The sequence below is a fragment of the Dioscorea cayenensis genome, chromosome 10 (assembly GCF_009730915.1).
Source record: "Dioscorea cayenensis subsp. rotundata cultivar TDr96_F1 chromosome 10, TDr96_F1_v2_PseudoChromosome.rev07_lg8_w22 25.fasta, whole genome shotgun sequence".
NCBI lineage: Eukaryota > Viridiplantae > Streptophyta > Magnoliopsida > Dioscoreales > Dioscoreaceae > Dioscorea > Dioscorea cayenensis.
The window spans coordinates 20948928-20972833 of NC_052480.1; the positions used below are offsets into that span (position 1 = coordinate 20948928).

General features: G+C 35.9%; 1 pseudogene; it reads left to right on the forward strand.

Annotated features, from left to right (window-relative positions):
• Positions 1-829: 829 nt before the first annotated feature.
• Positions 830-23906, forward strand: part of LOC120270068 — a 41835-nt pseudogene continuing 18758 nt past the window's right edge.

Below are 23906 nucleotides of genomic sequence, written 5' to 3' on the forward strand. Positions count from 1 at the left end.
ATTTTATAATTAGAAACTTAAATAAAATTAATAAACTCATTAACTCAGCCCAAATTTTAAAAAGGCAAAAAAGTTAAAAAATAAAAATAAAAAAAGCAAGATGCCTAAATATATTAATATATTATGATTTATTATTATTAATTTATTAGGATCAACTTTTGCTTTCACCCTAATCAATAATTAAATTATTAAAGTTAAAGTGTTAAAACGTAAAACTAGTTTGGTTTTTATTTTTTTAATCATTATTGTTGTAGTTATATACATGTATACTTATATTTTATTTAATTCTTTATTTTTCAATATTTGTTGTATAGCTGTATTCTTATATATTTGTATTTTGAAATTTTTAATTTTATGTAAAGTTGAGACTTTGTGACCTTATAAAGGTAATTTAATATTGCAATATGTAATTTTGTATCTTTTTTATTATATTATTATTATTATTTATTATTATTTTTTTTTAATATTTTTTAATTTTTAAATATTTATTTATTTGAAAAAATTAAACTTGGTTGAATTGGCCGGTTCAATTGATTGGACCTGAACCCGATCTGATTATTAAAATATTGATAAAAATATGACAGTGAAAATTGAGAAAAAATAAGAATGGCAAAACCACAAAAACCATAAGAGCACTAAAAAAAAAACTAACAAACACTCTCTGCACACTGGAAAGCCCACCCACTACACCTGTATTAGAGATCTCCAGGCTACGCTTGGCAGCAGAAGTAGCTGGACCCTACTACTACCACTTGGGGATTTTAATATTTACATAAACCACATTATTGGATATTATTGGATTTAATTAACACTTACAAGTTACAATCCGGCCCGGATCGGGACGGGCAGAGCAGGTCAGGCAATGCGGTAAGACCCATTGGACACCACGGAGTTTAGACACCGCGGGGGAGAGAGAGAGAGAGAGAGAGAGGGGACATGGAGCAGGGGCAGAGAACCCCCAGGGCTCACCAGCTCCACTCGGGGAGGTCCGCCGTCGTCGATCTGTTCAACCTTTACCTTGGGGTAAATACTGAGCTCTCCCTTTTGCTCTTCTCATTCGTTCCTTGTTTTTAATTGCTTCTAATTCTACTATCTATCTGTCATCACTTGCAGAGGAATTCTCGTTCCAAAATCCGATGAAGCAAGCCGTGAATCACCGTGAGTGGTTTTCCTCGTTTTTCATTTTGTGACCATTTCTGTCCTATTTCTTACAATTTGAGAAACATGGAATTTTTTCAGTTCTCCAAGATGGAATTTTTGCGCCATTTAGAGTTTCTCCTTTTAAGGGATTTGCTCTTGTATCAAAATAGTTGTTGTCTGTATTTTCATCATGCATTTTTTCATAGAGTAGCACGTTGCTCTTGCAGAAACTTCTGTCCTGTTTATTTCAAGTGCCATGCCCATGCCCATGCCCTAGTTCATCTGTTAAAATTTTTTGAAGCTCTATGGCTCCTTTAACGATTGGTTCTAATTAATAGACTTTCAAATCTTGTTCATAAAATAAAACTTCATTGGCGTTCTCATGAATCGAAATATGGGACTAAAACCTAAATTTATGACCAACTTAAGGAACCCTCAGTGATATAAAGGAGTTGGAGAATAATCTTTATCAAGGGAATTTGATTTCTAGTGCAATGATTCGGCATTCATAGTACACGAAAATTCATCATTTCTAAGTTTGGAAGTCTTAAGAGTGCTGGATGACAAGTATGATCCAATCTTCTAATTGATGGATGTGTAAATACTGTTTGTGGGACTATTTACGTGAATTACCAGCCAACATTACTGTCAAATTTTATAGTTATCTTTTAATCCACTGTTAACGATATGAGTTTGAGTAGCAACACGCCATTGCGCATTGGGGAGATTATGAGTGGATTGAGGAAGAATTTGGAATTTTTTCTTTGTGTTGGTGGGGCATGATAAAGAAGTAATAACCTTAACACAAAACTAATATTGAATGGTTCTAGTATTTATATTTCTTTAGTTTCTGCCAATCACAAGCATTTTACTTGGTAGTGGATGAAAAGCTTTAGTTTATAGAATGAGAGATGTAGACTTATGTGTTCATATTGATATTTATGAACTTAACGAATGTGGTACTACTAGTTTCTCTAGCACGCCCATTTAATGCATGTTAGTCGATTTGAGCTAGCTGCTTTATAAACAAACTAATCAACAAGCTCTTTACACTGTGATGCAAGCCAAAGATATTATTTGGGACTGATTCAGACTATAAGAGACCTAAACTATATATTTATATGCATATTGACTAATTTAACTAATGTGAGACAATTAATTACTCTTATAGTGGAATACACAAGGGAGTCTTGAGTCAAAAGTTGGCAAGGAAGTCACTGGCTGCAAGACAAATATTTTTCTTTGACAGCATGGTATAAAACTATTTTCTTTTTGAGATCTGCTGGTGTCAATAAAAAAACCTGTTATTGCATGATTTCTGTAGAATTTAATTTTTTCTGTTGTTGGAGTACATAAAAGGAGTCTTGAAGAGGTAACATGCAGTCATCATTGTATTATGCTCTAACAGTGATGAATCAAACCATCAATTTTCAGACTCACTGACCCATCTGCAAGCCTGCAAGTTATCTTTTTTCCTTTTTGAACTAAAAATTTGATGGTCATAAGTTAAGGCTCCAAATCATTGGTCAATATACAATGACTTATTCAGTAGCATTAGTCAACAACCGTAAACCTTGTGATATTTGATCTAACTCAGACTTCAAGATGCCCTCAAGGGATTAGGTGGTGAGACCTTGAAAGGCTAAGGAAATTCTTGAATTTTTCCCAAAATTTTCTCATTTAAGTCATAGTCTAAGTTGTCTAACTCTTCTGGTAATTGCTTTGATGAGCTTGATATTTATAACCTTTATATTTGCAGCTGCAGATATGAACTATTGTGATTTAGGCCTAGTTCATGGTGGAAACACCTGAAATACAGTAGATATTTAATGCATGAAATTCACTTTATCCTTTGTAAAAGTCAGATTCATTGGATATTACATGCAAATCAACTCGTTGGATTAATCAAATATAGAAAACTTATATTTGAGCAATTATTATTTTAAATTTCCCATGATCCTCTTTGATCTTCCTCCTGATGATGAGACCATGTTCTCTCTTGAAAAGTAACTTTTGATGACTTTATGTATGTTATCATATATGATCAGGAACAAGATGCTGAAAAGAGTGACTGCTCCTAACAGAGAGCTTCCTCCAAGAAATGAGCAGTTCCTTTCTGACTTTGAGCAGTTGCAAGGGCAATTTGCTGTAAGCATTAACTTCTCTTGAAGTCTTTAAACATGTTTACTTCAAGCCATGCAGCTAATCATATCTTAAAGGTTCATTTGTTCTCTCTCTTTCTACCATTCACATTCAGGACCGGGAGCAACTACGTGTGGTAACCGAATCAGTTCTCATATCTCTTATAATTCAGTGTAGTGGTCATGCTCCACAATCAGAATTTCTACTATTTGCATTAATGAGCTTGTGCAACATTGGTTATATGAAGTGGGATACATTTCTTCCTGCACTTCTCTGTACAGTTTCCAATGCAGAATCATCAGTTGGGCAAGGAAATCCGACATTTACTGGCATGCCATCAACTAGCTTGGCAGCATCTGCTGTAATACCTTCAGCATCTTCAGTCACCACAAACTTTCATGTTTCAAATCCAGCATCTCCTCTAGGGCCAATGCATGTTATTGGATCTCCTTCCCAATCTGCATCTGAGCAAGCTATTGGTGGAACTTTATCACCTGTTAGAGCATCAGATATTGCTGCTTCTGGACAGCATTCTGCATTGAGGGTTAATCAGTTACCAAGGAGTACTGCCATAAGCTATCTACGGCAATTGGTATGCAAGATAATCTTAACTGGACTTGAATCCAATCTGAAGCCAATAACCCATGCGGAGATTTTCATCCACATGATAAATTGGTTGGTCAATTGGGATCAAAGACAACAAGGATTTGAGGAAGCAGAAAGTTTGAAAGCTTTGAGTCTTGAAAGACCATTGCATGAATGGCTGCATATTTGTTTGGATGTTATCTGGATGTTGGTTGAAGAGGATAAGTGCCGCGTTCCCTTCTATGAATTGCTTCGGAGTGGCCTGCAATTTATTGACAATATTCCTGATGATGAAGCATTATTTAGCATCATCTTGGAGATCCACAGAAGGAGGGACTTGGTGGCCACACACATGCAGATGTTAGATCAACATCTTCATTGCCCTTCATTTGCAACTCATCGGTTTCTGTCTCAGGTTTATCCTAGCATACCGGGTGAATCATTGGCGAATTTGCGTCATTCACCAATAACATATCCCAGTATTTTAGGAGAACCATTACATGGAGAGGTGAGGAGACTATACCTATCTAAGTTAAATATTTCCTTTCACACCTGGCAAGTAAGATTCTAAGTTTTGTAGCTAGCTTTCTTGCCTTTGACTTTATATTTGATAGGTTTTATTATTTCCAATATTTTTTATATTTTAAAATCACCACTATCCATTTAGGCACATTGGCAGTGAGAAACAGTAAGCTGACTGCTTAAAAATCTGTTTCATTTGAAAGCTGGTTGGAAAACATAAATAGAATCTAATTGATAGGCCCAGTGGCTGCTAAGGAGTATTGAGAACTAGTGAGCTGCACTGCAAAGAACTTTGGGGTTATCATAGCTGAACCCTCTATGCAAATTGGGTCACCACTTGACTATTGTTGCATATCTTGGATCTGCAAATACCGCAAATAGATGCCTGAACTGATTTTTTTATTAGTTAGTCTTGAATCTTGATTATTCTTTATGGCTGAAGCAATGATTTACTCAAGTGGGAATGTAGTTAGAAGCTGAGGTTACATTGATTGGTAGAAATAAACAATTAAGATAATTATTTGGTCTAAGGTCAGCATGATTTGCCTAGGTCTAACTAGAATCACAAATTGCTTTTGTTTATCAACCAGGTATTAAGGAAGAATACAAGATACTTTTTAACTTCTTTGCATTTAATTCAACTAGAAGACATAACTAATGAAAAATGTGATAATTTGCCAATTCTTAAGAAGATACACTCTTAAGTGGTGCATTCGTATGCTTGTAGATTCTATGTTCATGTTTCATGAAATGGATGTGTTATTTGTTTAAAGTATCATTTATGGCTCCCTGCTTAACAAGTTCTTAGTGAATTGCAAATGGTTCATGTTCCCATTAAATGAATGTTGACAAGATGCTTGTTGGGCAAATTTCCCTTTTAAATTAACTGGTCTTCTAAAATATTTTTTGTGGCATGTTGATATTTTTGAACAAAGTGAAAACTCATTTATGTATATGCTTATGCCTTCCAAGTTGGTGCCATTTCCAAGGGTCGTGTTCCCAAGAAGTTCATGGTGTGAGCTTGATCTCAAGTTCTCTGGGTTAAACTGTTCATTAACATGGTTTGTAGCTTTTTGAATGGTGTGATGAGTGTTGGAGACAGATGGTTTCAAATTTTTTTATCTGGGTTAGTTTCCTAGTCTCATCAAGGGATATTCATAATCTGACAGAATCAAAAGGTCGGCAATTAATTAAGATTGTTGTTCACTTCATCATTAAATGAGCATATGAAGGCTGAGTATAATAATATCCAGAAATCTGTTTGCTATCATTAAAAGGAAGCATTGGTAGGACATCAGGAATTAGTATTGGGAACATGTAACATTGTCAGATGCTATTCAGGTGAGGTAAGGTAATTTGGCTTCTTGTGAACAAAATTAATGATAAGTGGAATATGTCAGGTCCAAAAAGAATATATAAACCTTTCTCTCATGACAGAAGTGGAAGAAAATGTTGATTATAGACGTTTGAAGGTAATGAATTAATTGTTTTCCTTCCATTTTTGTGTCTGACAAAAAAATTTGAAGTTCCAGGTCAACTTTTACACATGATGCATGAGTGTGCGCATATATTATATGTTATTGGGGGGAATTACAGCATATTTAAAACTTAAGAGAGAAAATCTCTGTTTTCCTGAACTGCATATGAACTAATTTAATATATGTTTTCCATGAGATTAATGTTCAAAGAGAAATTCAAGGGAACTGATGCAAATCAAATAAATGTCAAACTAAGCCCATAATGTCCAATTTCTTGAAGTTGAAGTTGAAGTTGCGCAACTGGTTTTTATTTATCAGTTTCATTATTCTTTTAGTTCTTAAACTTCAATCAATGTCTCACATGCAGGACCTTGCCTTTTCTATTCAAAGGGGGAGTTTGGATTGGGAACGAGCTTTACGTTGTCTGAGGCATGCGCTTCGTGCAACACCATCACCAGAATGGTGGAGGCGTTCTCTTCTTATAGTTCCTAGTTATAGGCCACAGGCTCCACAATCATCAATTCCTGGTGCTGTTTTCTCACCTGAAATGGTCTGTGAAGCGGTCATTGATAGAACTGTTGAACTATTGAAGTCAACAAATTCAGGTAGCACTGCAAAACTGACAACTGTGTTTCATTTTTCGGCATAAATAGCAATATGATGGCCGCATAGCTTGGTTTCAAATTATTCTGATTTATCCTTAATTTCTTTATTTCCCAGGATGGCTTTTTCTTTGTCTTTGTGGGAGTCTCTCTCTTTTCCCTTTTGTGTTTTTTATTTGTTTTTTTTTTATTGGAACATGTTCTTAAGATGTATTTATTGATTCTCTATTTACAATCTTTTGATCCTTGATAATTTTTTATGTATTTTTTCAGTACTTAAATGGGGAAAATTGAACATGTATGACATCATGAGGATATTATGTGCCAAATGGATGAGCTGGCGTTAAGGATTGTATCACCCATTTTAGGTCCTGTTTGGATGACTTCTACTGAAAGATCTTTCAAAGAAATGTTTTTATTGAAGTGTTTCCTTTGAAGAATCTAATTCAAATCATCTTTTTTTTTTATTTATAATAATTTTATTAGTAAGAGTGATTTTGCCCAAAGTTTCAAATTGGAGCTTTTGGCAAAACTTATTTTCTTTCTCAGGTGTCAGGGACCTGGAAGTGGGTTTGGGAAATTGTTGGGTGATCTGTCTTATGAGTCAAAAGCGGAGCTATTGGTAACAACAAATGCTTTTGGAGGCGTTCAAATGTTAGGTCAAATGCACCCTTTATCCAATATGATATGTTGTCAAGCCGCATACAAAATCTTTGGTTCCTTTTGTAGGTGTAAATGTTCCGTGGAAGTTGGTAGGTACCACATGCTTCTTCTAGGTGATTAGGGAAACTGTTAAAAATGGGAAATGATGAAAAATGGAAGTAGAGACTCTAAAATTTTCCATAAACTTTTGAAGTCCAAAAGTTCGCCGAAAGAGTTATTCTTTTGTTTTCCCTGTATGAGATATTAAGCATTTTTGGGTTGACACGAGAACTAAACTATCCATTCAGCCTTAGCCTAAGGCTGAGTTTTGCTGAAAAGAAATGAAAGCAGATGGTGATAAGGGCTAGTGGTGCAAATATGAATTTAACTGTCAGGCAAATTAGTGCAGGATCTTTCGCAGGGATGGTAGAGATGTTGTGAGTGAAATCAAAGAAAAGTTAAGCTATTTTGATAAGCATTGAACACTTCCAGCCTAAGTGGCACTCCAGTTGCCAGTTAGGTTGGCCAAGAATCAATCAAAAACTGGTTTGCAAACTCTATGGATAGATTTTACTTTAATCTGATTGGAAAGCAAATGAAATAAACTTTTGAAATATTAGAGTTAAGCCAAATACATGTCAGATGGCTTGATCCTACCTAAAACTTAAGGTGAAAGAAAGAGGAACCTAGACTGATATATTCTATCAAGATTTACTAAGGTAATTGATCTGGGACTATTAAAATTATTATCTCTAACCACCGTGATATGCGCTAGCCCTTTAGTTAGTAGTAAAGCAAACCAAATACACCTTGATATGTGCTAGTCATTCCCGCCTGCTTTACATTTTGATGAGATTCAGTTCAAATAATGACATAATTTTATGATCTTGAGTCCTTGACTATTTTCTTAATCCCACTTGCATTGGAAGCTTTGATCTGTATTTATTATTTTATATGACTAATTATTGATTGGTCTTTATATGCATTTTGTCTAAATTTCGGCGAATTGACTTTTCATAATTTAGTTATAGACGGTTTTCTCCTTATGATTGTCCTAATTTTTACTCCAGAAATTCAATTGCTTTATGTACTTTTGCAGAGACACAATGCTGGCAAGACTGGCTTGTATTTGCGGACATGTTTTTCTTTCTGATGAAGAGTGGATCGATTGATTTTCTTGATTTTATTAACAAACTTGCATCAAGAGTCACAGCCAGTGATCAGCAGATTCTTTGGAGTAACCATGTGACATGGCTTCTTGCCCAAATTATTCGGATTGATGTTGTGATGAACATTTTAAGTTCAGATCCGAAGAAGGTTGTTTTTCGTTTCAATATACACTCCCAAATGCTTTCGTAGAAGGACTTTCTTTCTAATATTCTTTCCCACATTTAAGCTTTATTACTACATGCTTGTGTTGCATAATTTGTATCTCATAAGTTATTTTTTTTGGTTATATTCATCTGCTTTTTTTCATACCAGGTTGAGACTATCAAAAAGATTATTTCATTTCATAAAGAAGACAAAAGTCCAGATTCTAACAATATCAGTGCTCAAAGCATAATTCTTGACTTCATAAGCAGTAGCCAAACTTTGCGTATTTGGTCCTTCAACACTACTATAAGGGAATATCTAAATAGTGATCAGCTTCAGAAAGGAAAACAGATAGATGAATGGTGGAAACAGGTGACGAAAGGTATGACATATTTGTAATATAGTCATTTGCCTTGCTGCTTAACAAGCCATCTTTTTTATACTGTCTGACTGTTATGTCATGCCCTTCATTTACTATATTATCTGAAGGTGCCACATCTTTGTTAAGTATAATTTATGTGGTTAAGTATAATTTATGTGGTTGTGGCATCATATAGATAATGTGCTTTTTATTGTCCTATTTTTCATAGTTTCACGAAAGAGAAAAAGAAAAAGAGCTGTGAGGTGTCATTTCTTCTTCATTTCAATTACCTACTGTATAGCCAGTTTCCTAAAATAAATATAAGTAAATTTATCTTTGTCAGTTAATTTGGTCTGAGATGGAAGTATTTGAGTTTTCAATTTCAAAAACTGAATTGATTTGATTGTATCTAAGCTAATAGTCCCACATTGGTCAAGATGGTGAAAATGAATATGAATGTATAAGTTTGGGTCTCTCATGTAAGCTTAAACCTTTGGGGTGAATTGGATTCAGATATTATGTTTGGATTGCATTTAACAATGCAATTTATTTGTTGCTGTCAATTTTATTTTGTTTTATATGATTCCTGTTAGCATTTTATTGAAGTTACACTAGGCCTCTTTAATTAAGAAAGGCGGGTTATGCTTATTTGAACACTTGATTTACTTGAAAGGTAAGGGATGAGGTCCATGTTCTTATCTTCAACGCCCTTTTCTCATTATTCTTTGATATTTTGAGGTTCTCCTTTTGGTGATGTAATATTGCGTTTGTCATAATATTTCTTCTATTTGTTATGAAAACAAGAAAGTGAATTTTCTGTTTATTTATTTGCAATGTGAAGGGGGATTTGGGACAAGATTGATATATATATATATATATATATATTTGCTGATATAAATTGATTTAATATCAGGAGAGCGCATGATGGATTTAACGAACTTGGATGAAAAGTCAATGGGTATGTTTTGGGTTTTGTCGTTTACCATGGCACAACCTGCTTGTGAAGCAATCATGAACTGGTTGACCTCATCTGGAGCTCAAGATTTACTTCAGGGTCCCAATGTACAATCTGGTGATAGGATGATGATGTTGCGTGAGACTTACCCACTGCCAATATCTTTACTTTCTGGTTTGTCCATAAACTTATGCATGAAGCTTGCCTACCAACTTGAAGAAACAATATTTCTGGGCCAGGTAGCTGAGGCATGATATTGATTGTTTCTTTTTTTAGTGATTTATGGTATATTATTTATGTCCTTTCATAGCTCTCATGCTCTTTTCTTATTTTATGGAAATATGCACTCATCTGAATGATCATGGGCGAGAATGTTTTGTCCTACATTTACTACAAGCCTATAGAATTCTAAATGTATCAGTTGAATCTGTAAATGCTAGGTTATGATATGTGAAATTGCATTAACATTTTATAAATTCATTGTCTAGTTTGTTCATGCAAGAAATATGCTGTCTGATGACCAAATTATAGTGTGTTAATACATTTTCTGTAAGAACTAGAAATTCTATAAGGCTTAAGAGCCCTTGATAGCAAATTCTGTCATAGAAATTCTACCTGTATCTCTGCAGCTTTTCCTTCATGGGAATAACATCCATTCAACTGGACATAGTTGGATTGCCAGATGGCTGTTGGCTATGAATTTGCACTGGATATAGATAGTCTGCTCTTCTTTAGATTGGAACTAATCAAATAGGCATATCTCGCATGTTATCTTGTGCTTCCTGGTAATCTTTTATTTTTTTGTCCCGTGTTCCGGCAAGAGAAGGGAATGAAAGAAACTGAAGTGCAATGTGATCTGTTGTTACTGAGTTGATGTTGCCACTGGTATGATTATGGAAAGCTGATTTCTGGCTAACCTGTGCATGCCAAGCAGAATAATGGCAATTCAATATGATGAATCCATAATTATCATTGCGAATTTATTATTAAGTTTAGCAATTATGTTATTATTGTAAATGTAATTGGTCATGCTCACCTGTGCACACAAAACATAATGATGCCAATACAACATTACTACTGCGCTAACTGAGCCCAAAATATGGTGTTTTATCATCCATAACTATCAGCATCATCGGACTATTTTCTATGCATTATTTAAAAATGAAACCAGATGCTTGATCTTCATTTTCTATGTTTCTTTGGCTAAGTGAAGTAACACACATTATATTCAATTAACAAATTTTGAAATCCAATCAGTATGTTTAGCTTTTCAACATGCTTATGTTCCGAGTTATCTGCTGTTAATTTCATTAATGATTTTCAATAGTATTTTCTGCAGAGACCGTTTTAGTGATTAAATGGGGAATTATATAGTTGCTTTCATGTTTTAGTTTTTGATTTTTTTTTTTTGTTAATACCATGTTTGTCCTTCTCCAATGCCTTTTTCCACATTTAGGCAGTTCAGGCCATTAATCTGTAAAAGATTTATTCTGTTATACAATTCAGGCAATTCCTAGCATCGCGATGGTTGAGACGTATGTTCGGTTATTGTTGATTGCACCCCACTCTTTGTTTCGCCTTCATTTTACGGTAGGTTTTGGCTATTAATTTTTTTTAAACTCTCTGAATTACCTCCGGTTATCTTTGTTTGATTGTATCTTGCTGATATGCCTCATGGCCAGTTTACCTTTACAAGTTTATTTGTCATTTTGTTCTAACTGATGCCTTATTAGGGTGTGTGACAATACTTCAGAAAGTTAGTTATGTGGTAATGTTGTATGACATTTGACAAGTTTGTTGTGATGATGACTATGATTTCGTAGAATTTGAGGCATCCACAAGCATAAGCTTGAACGAAGCAGTTACCTTAGGCTACAAGCGTTATTTTTGCCCTTATTGCTATGCTGTTAAAAGCCAATGGGCATGGCAAGCTTGAAATCAAACTCACATTCAAATTACATACTTCTGTGCATCCCTTGATCTGAAAATAATTTATTGTTTGGATCCATGGGACTGCCAACAGGTTTATAGTCCAACGTATCAGTTTCCTTAAGAATGTCCAAAGTACACTTCCTTTATGAGATAGTAATTCCATTCCTTGACTAGGCGACTTCGATTCCTAGGAAGTATTTTAGTTTACCCAAGTCTTTGCTTTGAAATGACTGAACAAATGTTTCTTTAATTGGGTGATCTTCTCAAGGTCACTACATGTGATGATTATCATCCACAGACTACCAGATAAACATATTGACTAGGAGAAGTATTGGCACTAGAAAATTGAATGATCTGTTTTGCTGCATTGCATGCCAAAATTTTGAATGATAGTGCTGAACTTTCTAAACTAAGCTCGCAGAGATTGTTTAAGTCCATAAGGGGACATCACAGTTTGCAAACCAATCCAGATTCCCTTTGAGCAACAAAGCTAGGTAGTTGCTCCATCTAGATTTCTTCATATAGCTCACCACAGAGAAATGCATTTTTTTTATATCCAATTGATATAATGACCAGTGACCAATGGTGGCCATTGCTAGAAAGAGGCAAATAGAAGCAATTTTTCACCACGGGAGAAGGTATCTCTATAGTTAAGTCCATAGATATGAGAATGCCCTTTAGCAATGAGATGTGCTTTGAGATGATCAATTTGCCCATTTGGACCAACTTTATCGGCATATATCCAGCAACAATCAATAGCTGTTTTTCTTGTAGGAAGGGTGCCAAGGTGCCAGAGCAAGCATTTCATCAATTATAGCTTTTCTTCATCCTGGATGAATAAGTGCCTCACTGTTACTTTTAGGAATTGAAATAAGAAGACAATGATGAGAAAAATGCAATATATGTTGGAGGTAAATGATAGAAACTCGAGAAATTATAGATTGGATGAGGGTTTCTACAAGACCGAGTATCTTTCCAAAAGGCGGTAGGTAAATCATTAGTAGTATTAGACATGTCCATGGAAGAAGAAGTCACCAGCTAAAGTAGGGTACGATTGACTAGAATTAATTGCATCCGATTCAAGTACATAATCCCTGATTATCGCTGCTACATGATAAAAGGCCGTTCAGTAAATCATCAGTAGTATTAGATAGGTCCATGGTAGGCGAAGTCGCGAAAGTAGGATACAATTAACAAGATTTAATTGCATCCGATTTAAGTACAAAATCCCTAATCATTGCTGATCCATGATAAATAGTGGGTTAGATGTTACAGAGGATGGTACTTCATTAGTTTCTCTAGGAGAGATATATGAAGAGTTTGGTGAGAGGATCTAAAAAAAAGATGAAAATGGACTGAAATAGGGAACAAGTAAAGTTTTGGAAACAAACTTAGACTTGACGAAGAAGGAGAGAAATATGGAGTTTCTTAAAGAATGGCATCTGCGGACATCTAATAACGAAGGGTAACAAGATAGTAACATTAACATGCTTTCTGTAATTTGGAATATCTAAGAAAAACACACTTAATGGCTTGAGCATTCAACTTGTCCAATCTTGGAGTCAAATTATGAGCACAATGAAAGACCCGAGAGGGTGATGCGTACCGCAAGCTCACGGATCGTTCAAGTAGTGAATAAAATATCGTTCCCATGAGGACTTTGTTGTTAATTACCTGCAATTAGGGCTATTAGGCGAATTGATATGTATGTGAATTGTGAAAATAATAAATAATTAAAACAAAAACTAAGAAAATTATAACTACCAATGTCTTAGGTGATTAATTTAGATACAAGGGCTTCTACGATTAAGATTCACATTCACCACAATGATGGATAAAAGACTTCGTATGGACTCTTTCTCAGTTAAGTTTAATTGTTTTGAAGGTGGAATATCGTGGGATATTCACAATTTTTTTTAGAATATAGCGAGGTATTTAACTTAGATCAACTCCTACTTTTGTGATAATTGAATCTAATTAGATCCTTTAAGTTCTATGACATCCAGTTATCCTCAAGAAATTATAATCTAGGATTTCAGGTTCAATTATAGGGTTTCCAACACCTTAGTTCGCCTTTTGGTCTTTCCTGTGGTCTCTAAAATCATGCACATATGAGGGGCCTAACTCATTCATAAGCATTAAGTATCGTAAAATTGAATCAAAAGCAAATAAACATTAATAAGAAAATAGAAGTCAATACATCGTCAATTATCTAAACATTGGGCTAATCTCAACCCTAGAACAAAAGATCTACTCGCTCATGTTCAATTTATAAGCCAGAAGGTTTAGATCAATCATAGATTGAAACATGAAATAAATCAAAGTAAAAAAAAGAAGAAAACTCTTGATCCTCCACATGTGATGTTCTTGTAGATCGATGAATCTCTCCCTCGATCTTTATCCTCTCTCGTCTTTGATAGGTTTAGATGATCCCAAGCCCATAGAGAAATCGTATCCTTGTTATCGTAGCCTAAAGATTCCTTGAAAATCCTTTTCTTGGCCTTATATAGAGGGGGGTTAAATTAGGGTTGAGATGACGGCAAAGATCCACGGCTATGTTAGCTAGCACGACCGGGTTGTGCTTCTTCTAGGGCTTCAATCTTTTGAATTTCTTAACAACGATCCATGGGTATGGTAGCTAGGTTACCTGCGTTTCGAATAAAGGCTGAACTCCAGTTATTTGCATGCATATTGATGAAGAGTGGTAACCTAAACTACAAGAGTGAAATTTAACTAAAAACATGGGGAAAGATGCATAATAAACTAAGAAATGAAACCCAAATCTATGAAAAATATACTATAATTTAATACTTTTCAGGAGGAACATGATATAATGGATCATTAGGAACTAATTAAATTAGGAACTTGATTATTGTGGGAAGAGAAGCATATGATTTATTAAATAACAAGCATTGTAAGCTGCATTGCCCTAATGACGAACAAGCGCATTTGCATGTGATAGAAGAGTGTGAGCGGTTTTCAATTAAGTTTCGATTCATCTATTCAACTGTCCCATGTTTTGTTGGGGGAGTGTGAGAAGTGGATTGATACAAAATGCCATGAGATGTCATGAAGGATTTAAAAATAGAAGAAAAAAACCTTTTGCATTATCACTATAAAGGACTTTAGTTGTCATCCCAAATTGAGTTTGAATCTCAATACAAAATGTTCTTTCATTAGGAATATCCAAGTGCATCAAGAATACTCATCAATAAAGGTGGCAAAACACTACTAACTCCAAGAAGTAGAGATTCGACTTAGATCCCATGTATCAGAATGAATCAAGGAAATAGAGAGTTGATGGAACTTTTGACCTGGCTTGGAAAGGAAGCTAGAACATCTTTACCAAGTTGACATGACTCACAATCTAATGTTTTTAACTTCAAAAGACTTTGAATCTTTTGTTGAAGTTTTGACAGACTTGAATGCCCTAGATGTTCGTGAAGAAGATTGGGACAGCACAAACCATGGATGAAGATGATTGGTGCTAGTAGAGCCTATGTGATTCATGTCCTATGTCAATCATTTGACCTTTAGCACGATCCTGAATAACAAAAGAACAACATTGAAAGTTATAGAATAAGAGTGTGAGTAACTTGACTAAGGGAGATTAAATTGAAAGGACATTCAGGTATGAGCGAAGCAACTAAGAAGATTTGGGCTATTCCTTTGTTTGCAATTTTGGAGCCATCTACCAGTGTAATGAAATGAGAAGATTTACGCATGGATGGTGAAGAAAATAAGGAACTATGACCAGCAATACGATAAGGGGTGCCATAATCAATACCTACCAGAATGAGATATGCAGACTGTTGAGTTACCAATATGACCAACAATGGCTGAAGTGGATAGAGGTTGTTTGGCTTATTTAATTCAAAATACTCCCAATAATCAGCTTTTGAAAAATTAATTTCAGTAGGTTCAGACTGAGAAACATTAATGGTTTTCTCGGGAAATCGATGGAGAGTGAGCTCCTTATGGGTGACCTAATTCTCCATTGAGGGGATTTCTTAGCCAAACAAAATTTGATCATGAACATGTTTAAAGTCAGGATGTATAGCCCATAATACAAGCACCACATTTAGGTTATCTAATGTTGCAGCTTGTGCGCGCATTAGAAAAGTAGTCATATCATGGTAGGGTTGCTTAAGAGCAGCCAGCTTTTAAGTGGACTCATCCAAACGCTGAAAATCTTTATCAAACATTTCACGAGCCTTTTTCCAAGAAGTGCACCCTGTTTAAAGGTTCTGAAATTAATTAAGTTAGCTGGTTCAACAGACTACTATTGCAAACCACATAATTGATTATAGAACTTTTCCCATTCATTTCTAATATCTGAGAAGATGTCATCAGTGGTTTTGACAAGGTGGTCGCAGGGACCCTGACTAGAAAACAAAATACAGATGCTAACTGAGCCAAATAATTTTTAAAAATCAACTTCTTGGAATATTAAAAAAGACTTTTTTTTGACAAAAAAACTGAAAAAACCATCTGACGACAAAAATGATCAAAAGAAACAGAAACAATTAACCAGCCCACTCATGCATGAGACAATTAAAGAAAGAAATGCATAGAGAAAATTAAAACTAAAAACCCATTCTAAAGCAGCATCTAACAGCCATCTAGGGAGGTCAAGCCCTTGATGAAACAGGGATAAACTTAGGTTGTTCTGGCCAAAGTTGGTAGACAATTAGCCAAACCATTAGTCAAGGGGAATCAAATTCAGTTTGTTTAGAGGAAACTGATTCAGCATAGCTTGGAGGTCTTTAATAATATCAGTGAATCTCCAAGTAACTCGAAGGTCAGCAGAGGTTAGGCAATCCACTACACTAGTACAATCAGTAAAAATTAAATTGGGCTGAAAGCTCCTACTACAGCAATGTTCCAAGGCCATCCTTACAGTTAATAACTCAGCCACTAAACTGAATTCAGCAACAATAGCATCAACCCCTGCAATGATGATATGATTAAAATTTAAAGCAATGAAAAAACCCAAGCCAGCAGTAAGAGAATCCCCTGACCAAGATGCATCACAAATACAGTGAGTATGAGAGTTTAAGTTATACTCCCTTTTTGTTGGAATGCAGGACTGGGAATACTCCATGACATATTGCCACCCTCTCTGAAACACTTTGTAAAGTTCATGATCCATTATATTGAAAATTTTGTTGCATCTGGCATTCCAAATACCAAATAGCCTAAGCACTGGAGGCAATTAAAGCTTTAAAGCCTTTATCACCAATCCTATACTTGAACTTCTGAAACAACCAGTCACCAGGACAAAAATTAGAAACCTGACTAAGATTAACACCAGCATATGCAGATACAAGATCCCAGCAAATTTTACTTCTATTGCAGCTCCAAATTACATATTCAGCTGTTTCAAGAACTAGACCACAAGAAAGGCAGTTTTCAGTAGGGCCAATATTAATATTGTAAAAACAAGCATAGGTAACTAATTTACCACGAAAATATTTCCACAAGAAAAACTTGACCTTTGGGATAACCTGCAAAAGCCACATGATCATCCATCCTTCCCAGTGCTTGTGAGAATTGCTAGTGGGATTCAATTGGTTATAAATAACATTTACAAGCTTGGTAGAGGAAGTGATAGGAGTCCATACCCAAGAGTTTTTGGCATGGTACTCAATTTTAAGCTTTGAGATTTTGTCCCAACTTATCTCATTGCCCGGAAGATTTTGGATAAGATCGATATTCAGGGCACCATTATGTAGAAGATCACGGAAAGTCATGTTTTCAATTGGAATATTCATATTTAGATATGTAGGCTTAAAGGCAATAGGGATCTTTCCAAAGGTTAACAAGATTTGGGTTGCAGGTAATCACAAGATTAACCCTAACATCAACAGCACTCTTACATAAGGAAGTATAAAGCCAAGAAGCTTTTGAAATATTAGGGCTACTCCAAATGCTAAAATCTTTATAGTTTGTCTGGAAAAATATCAACCCAGAATTTATCATCACAATTTAAAACTGCAAACAAATTTTTAGCCATTAAAGAAGTTTTAATATGCTTAAGGTTTCTGATACTTAAACCCCCTCAGTTTTATTAATTGTAGTTACATTCCAACCAATGGAATGAAAGCTACTGCGATTGCTACTCCTACCCCACAAAAAATCCCTAGCAATCTTCGATAGCTTTTTTAAGACAGAATCAGGAATAGCAGGCACAGTCAAGGAATAAATAGAAGACATTTTAAGTTGAAAATTGATGCTGCCGTGAATATTTTGAAATTTTGGGGCCTTGAGGAATCTGCCAGACCAAATAACAAAATGCCAAACCAAATAACAAAACCAGAGATAAAGGACGGGACCCAACTTGTACTGAAATTTGCTGCACTTCGAGAGTCTCCATTTAGTTATGGTTTAGACTGAAAAATTTCAAATGAAAACAAATTTGCTAACTAATTGGACAGAACCTGAATACAGTTTGTTGGCATGAAACTAAACCAAAACATCACACACTTGAACTAAGTGCAATTTAGTCATTTACTATAATATATCTCTCAATTAAATTTCTGTGAGCACATTGCTTGTGTATTAATTACTTATTCTATTTTCTTACTCATTTAACTTACAGATAATAATCTGGTTATGGTTGTTTCTACGTAGTCAAGTGGCCAGTTTTTCTTTTAATATGTTTTATGTTCCTTCTGTACTCATTTTTTTGCATCATTCAATTTCCAAGTCTCATTTTCTTACATTTGTTTTTGTAGACTTTGAGTCAAAGATCTCCTTCAATAATGAGCAAACCTGGTGCTACTATTCTGCTACTTGAAATTTTAAACTATCGGTTACTTCCCTTATACAGGTGATTTATTTACTTTTTCACCAATTCTACCTTTGGTAAAGCCTATAAAGGGTGTTGGAGATTAATATATGTTGGAGAAAATAGAAAAGCTGTAAATTAGGAAAGCTATTTTTGGTAGTTACTCAGAATTAGGATGTTTTTTTGTTTTGTTAAAATATTTTTCTGATTTGTTAGGATCCAATAAATTGTGGGATTAATTTAGGGTTAGTGTGTGTATATATGTGCTGCCCATTGTACTCCAAAATAATGAGAAATCAATTCCAATTCTTCTCACAATTTCGGTTGATGACCTGTGCAAACATTTACATAACAATATATTATCATAATTATAATGGATATCAAATTACACTAGTTGAAAGCTACACCTAAGCAAAGAATTGTGCCCATGTGCTACATTGCAAGAGATTTTGTGATTTGCGGACATTCTAAGAAGACATGCACACTCCATTGCCTATAAATAGTCAATTATTCTAAGAATTAAAACCAAATTTGGCCCCTATATTTTGGCTTGATGATAATTTCCATCACTGTACTTTAAAAATGTTCATTCACTGCCTTGTACTTTGCATTCTTGTTCATTTTCCTCCTAATGTTGATGTGGCAGACTAGTTGCATGCTTTCCAAAGTGCATGGCATGCCTTGTTGGCCTATTATGCCATGTTAATGGCCATGTGGTTTAAAATATTATTTGTTTCCTTTTTAACTTTTTTTGAAAATATCTTTTAGATGTGATGATGTGTTAACAGATTATCTCGCGGCAATTTTTTTTTTTTAATGCCATCATATGCTACATTTTCGGTACATGCATCATATGCTGCATAATCATGCTACAAGCCTTTCTGTTTTATAGAATAAAAATAGAGATTATGATGAGATGATATCATATGCAATATCATCGTGCCATGTCTAGATTGTATCAACATCAAAGATGAAAATGAAGGAAAATAGAAAATATGATTTAAGAGTTGTAAACAGGCTGAGCTTGAGCTCAAAATTAGCTCATAAAAGTTTGTTTGAGCTCATGCCAATTTTAATTTCAAAAGCTTGAGCCTTTCTTGATTTAGTTTGAAATTAAAATTGAACTGATTTATTTTTGAGAATTCAAATATGAATAAATTAAGTTTTAAACTAAAGCTTCACTTATAGTTTGATTTTTGTTTATAAAGATTAACAATATGGATATATAATATTTTTAATATGCTAACATTTTATATAATAATATTATTTATTATAAATATATGAAAATATGATATTGTGAGAATAGGAAAAATAATTTTGGATATCAATCAGGAAAAGAGGACTAGGGAATATATAGAGATATTAGGGTTTTGTGGTATGGGCCCAATATGGCCCATTAACCAATCTAAACTCTAACACTCCCTCTCAAGCTGGAGCATATATATCGAACATATCCAGCTTGTTACATAGATTACTAAAGACTTTAACACATAAACCCTTGGTGAAGATATCCGCCAGTTGCTCAGATGATTGGGTGTATGGCGTAGAGATGACTCCTTTTAATACCATATCATGAACATAGTGACAATCAACCTCCACATGCTTAGTATGCTCATGGAATATTTGATTGTTTGCAATGAAGATGGCGGCTTGGTTATCACACATCTGCATAGATATCGTGATGGGGAAAACTAACTTAGATAGAAGAGATTGCACCAAAATCATTTCACAAGCTGTCTGCGCCATTGATTTGTACTTTGCTTCGACACTCGATCTTGAAGCCACATTCTGCTTCTTGCTTCGCCAACTAACCAAGTTTTCATCAACATACGTACAGAAACTTGACGTAGACTTTCTGTCTCCTCTATCGCCAGCATAACTCGAGTCAGAATAGGCTGCAATGTCCATGTGACCATGATTCTTGTAGAGAAGACGTTTGCCGGGAGCTCCTTTAACATATGCAAGCACCCTCAGAGTACCCTGTCAGTGAACTTCTCGTGGCTTATGTATAAACTAACTCAAGGGTCCAACTACGTAAGATATATCAGGACGAGTAATTGTTAGATAAATGAGTTTGCTAATCAAACGTTTGTATTGACGTGGATCTGTGAGAGATAGAGAAGATGTCTTCCAGAAGGGTGGTGACTTCTCAATAGGTGCTCTGGTTTACAACCCAATAAACCAGTCTCCTCAAGTAAGTCCAACACATACTTCCGCTGTGAGAGCATCATTTTTCCTTTGGCATATGCAAATTCAATACCAAGGAAGTATCTGGGTCGTCCCATGTCTCGTGTAAAGAAATGCTCCTTAGTTCTCTGAATGCCCTGATGATCGCTACCCGTCACTCGTCAACAAGATGTCATCGATATATACTGCAAGTACAACACATCCAGATGAAGTGGTCTTATAGAAAACAGAGTGATCCACATTGCATCTGCGGAAACCATCTGCAACTGCATTTACACTAAACTTTTCAAACCATGCACAAGGACTCTGTTTCAGATCATAGATCACTTTCTTGAGTTGGCAAACTAGATTTTTCCACTGAGCAACATACCCCGGAGGTTGCTTCATAAACACTATCTTAACTAAGTCTTTATAGAGAAAGACATTCTTTACATCGAGTTGACAGAGTGCCCATGATCGATTCATAGCTAGCGACAGTAAAATGCGAATGGAATTCAGATAAGCAACCGGTGAAATAGTCACAGCATAGTCAACACCATAAGTCTGAGTAAAACCACGAGCCACCAATCGGGTTTTGTAGCGATCAACTGTACCATTAGCTTTGTGCTTGACAGAAAAGACCTATCGGCAAGTGACGACGCTGGCATCAGCAGGGCGAGGCACGAGCTCCCATGTACTATGAGATCTCAAGGCTTCCATTTCCTCATCCATTGCCTTCTGCTATTGTGGAAGTAGACGTGTATCCTGGTAGTTCCTGGGGATCGACTCAGCAGACAAGGAAAGTGTAAAGGTGTGGAAGGATGGGTGAAGATTATCATAAGAAACAAAAAGTGAGATGGGAAGAACGAATACCTTTGCGAAAGGCAATGAGAAGATCAAGAGACGGGTCTGCATCATTCGGGGAGACGATCGGAGGGGGCGGATCTGGCGGTGGTACATGTTGGCGGCGATTATAAACCTGTCCAAAACGACCATCATCTGGATCTACTGGAGGAGGCGTCACACTAGGCACAGGCACAGGTGGAGTGACCGAAACAATATCAGACGACGTAGTCAACAAATCGTGAGAACCCGAGTCAGAAAAAAAGATTAAGACTAAAAAAACGTGACATCCATAGACATAGTACTTCCGACTAGTCGGGTGGTACAAACGATATCCACGTTGGGTGCGGGAATATCCGACAAAGATATTTAAGCACACACGGGCACAACTTATCCAAACCAGGAGTTAAATTTTGAACAAAACCAACACAACTGAAATCACGAGGAGACAAGCGAAACAACTCAGTAATAGGTAGAAGACGACGTAGAGGAACCTCTCCCCGTAAGGGTGCATAAGGCATACGATTTATAAGATATACTGTAGGTAAGATAAAATCAGACCACAATTACCTAGGGACATTACTCTCCACTAAGATAGTGCTTGCAACCCCATTCTACTAAGAGGTGTGTGGATAGGTGGTTTGATTAATATTCCCAAAGGAAGCACACAAAGAATTTACAGCAAGATACAAATTCTAAAGCATTATCAGTACGAAGACATTTGAGAACAGTGGAAAACTGATTTTGTACTTCCAAAATAAATGTTTGAAGGACATTAACAAGAGATTAACTTGTCTTTTAACAAATATACCCATGACACTCGGGAAAAATCATCAACAAACACAACATAATAATGATGACTCGAAATAGACGCAACTCTAGAAGGTCCCCGAATATCACAATAAATTAGATCAAATGACGACTGACTAGATACTAGAGTAGAACGTTTAAAGGTCGCACGATGATGCTTACCCAACTGACACGACTCACATTGAAATGACTTGACCCGAATCCAAGGTAAAGCCTGCTGAAGACGACTAAGACAAGGATGCCCTAATCTACAGTCCATATGAGTGATGACTCAGTGTCCGAAGTAGAAGCTGCTAAACCACAAGGACTATTATCACGCACCAACGTATACATGCCGTCACCACGATTACGCCCTAAACCAATCCTCTTCCCCGTCCACAAATCCTGAAAAGTGAAGTGAAAAGGGAAAAAAGTAACACTGCAATTTAACTGTTTAGTGATTGCAGAAACAGATAGCAAGTTGACAGGAAATTCAGGTACAAAAAGAACATCAGTTAGTTTAAGCTGAGAGGAAGCTTGCACAACTCCTTTTTCGGACACTAAGCAAGATCGTCCATCGGCAATTGGCAGAGAGCGAAAAATAAATGGAGAAAAATTTTGAAAAAAAGATTTTGTATTTGTCATGTGAGAGGAGGCACCGGAGTCAATAATCTAGGAACTGTCCCTTGAAAAAAAGAAAGGCATTACCTGAGAAAATAGGAGAAGCGACTATGGCATGAGAAATTGTGCCCTGTAGCTGCTGGAACCGCACAAAGTCAGCTTGACGAATTGAGCTCTTTCGTTAGACAATCTGTTGCATGGTCTTTGGTTGAAACATGGCCTAGCTCCAGTAGTCCACTATTCAACATCTCTTTGATGAAGAATCTATTGAGATCGATATGCTTAGTCCTATCATGTTGCACTGGGTTGTTGGCAATGCTTATGGCTGACTTGTTACACCATAACTTCATTCTGACTCCTTGATCCAGCTTCAACTCCACCAACATACCTTTTAGCCATAACAACTTTGTAACTCCCAAAGCCATGGCTCTATACTCTGCTTCCGCTGTCGTCTTGCCACCAAAGACTGCTTCTTACTATTCCAAGAGACCAAGTTACCTCCTACAAAGATGCAGTAACTCGTGGTGGATCTCCTATCATCGGACCAGCTAACCAAATCAGAGTCACAGTACCCCTCAATGCTCACATGACCATTTTTCCTGAATATCAGTCCTTTTCCAAGAGCATTTTTCAAATACCTCAGGATCTGGTACACTGCATCCATATGACCCTTCCTCGGGTCTTGCATGTAGCGACTCACCACGCTCACTGCAAAAGAGATATTAGGATGCGTGTGACTCAGATAGATCAACTTGCGTACCAATCTCTGGTATTTCTCGCGATCAACTGGTTCTCCGGCCTCTGTGCTCATCTTGAATCCTTGGTCGATCGGTGTAATTGCAGGTTTACACCCCAACATACCTTTCTCCGTGAGAAGATCAATTGCATTCTTTGAGAGAGAACCATTTCCTCCGCTCCTCGAGCTATCTCAATCCCAAGGAAATATCGAACAAACCAAGATCCTTCACCTCAAATTCTTTGCCTAGTCTCACCTTGAGTTGGGCAATCTCTTTCTTATCATCCC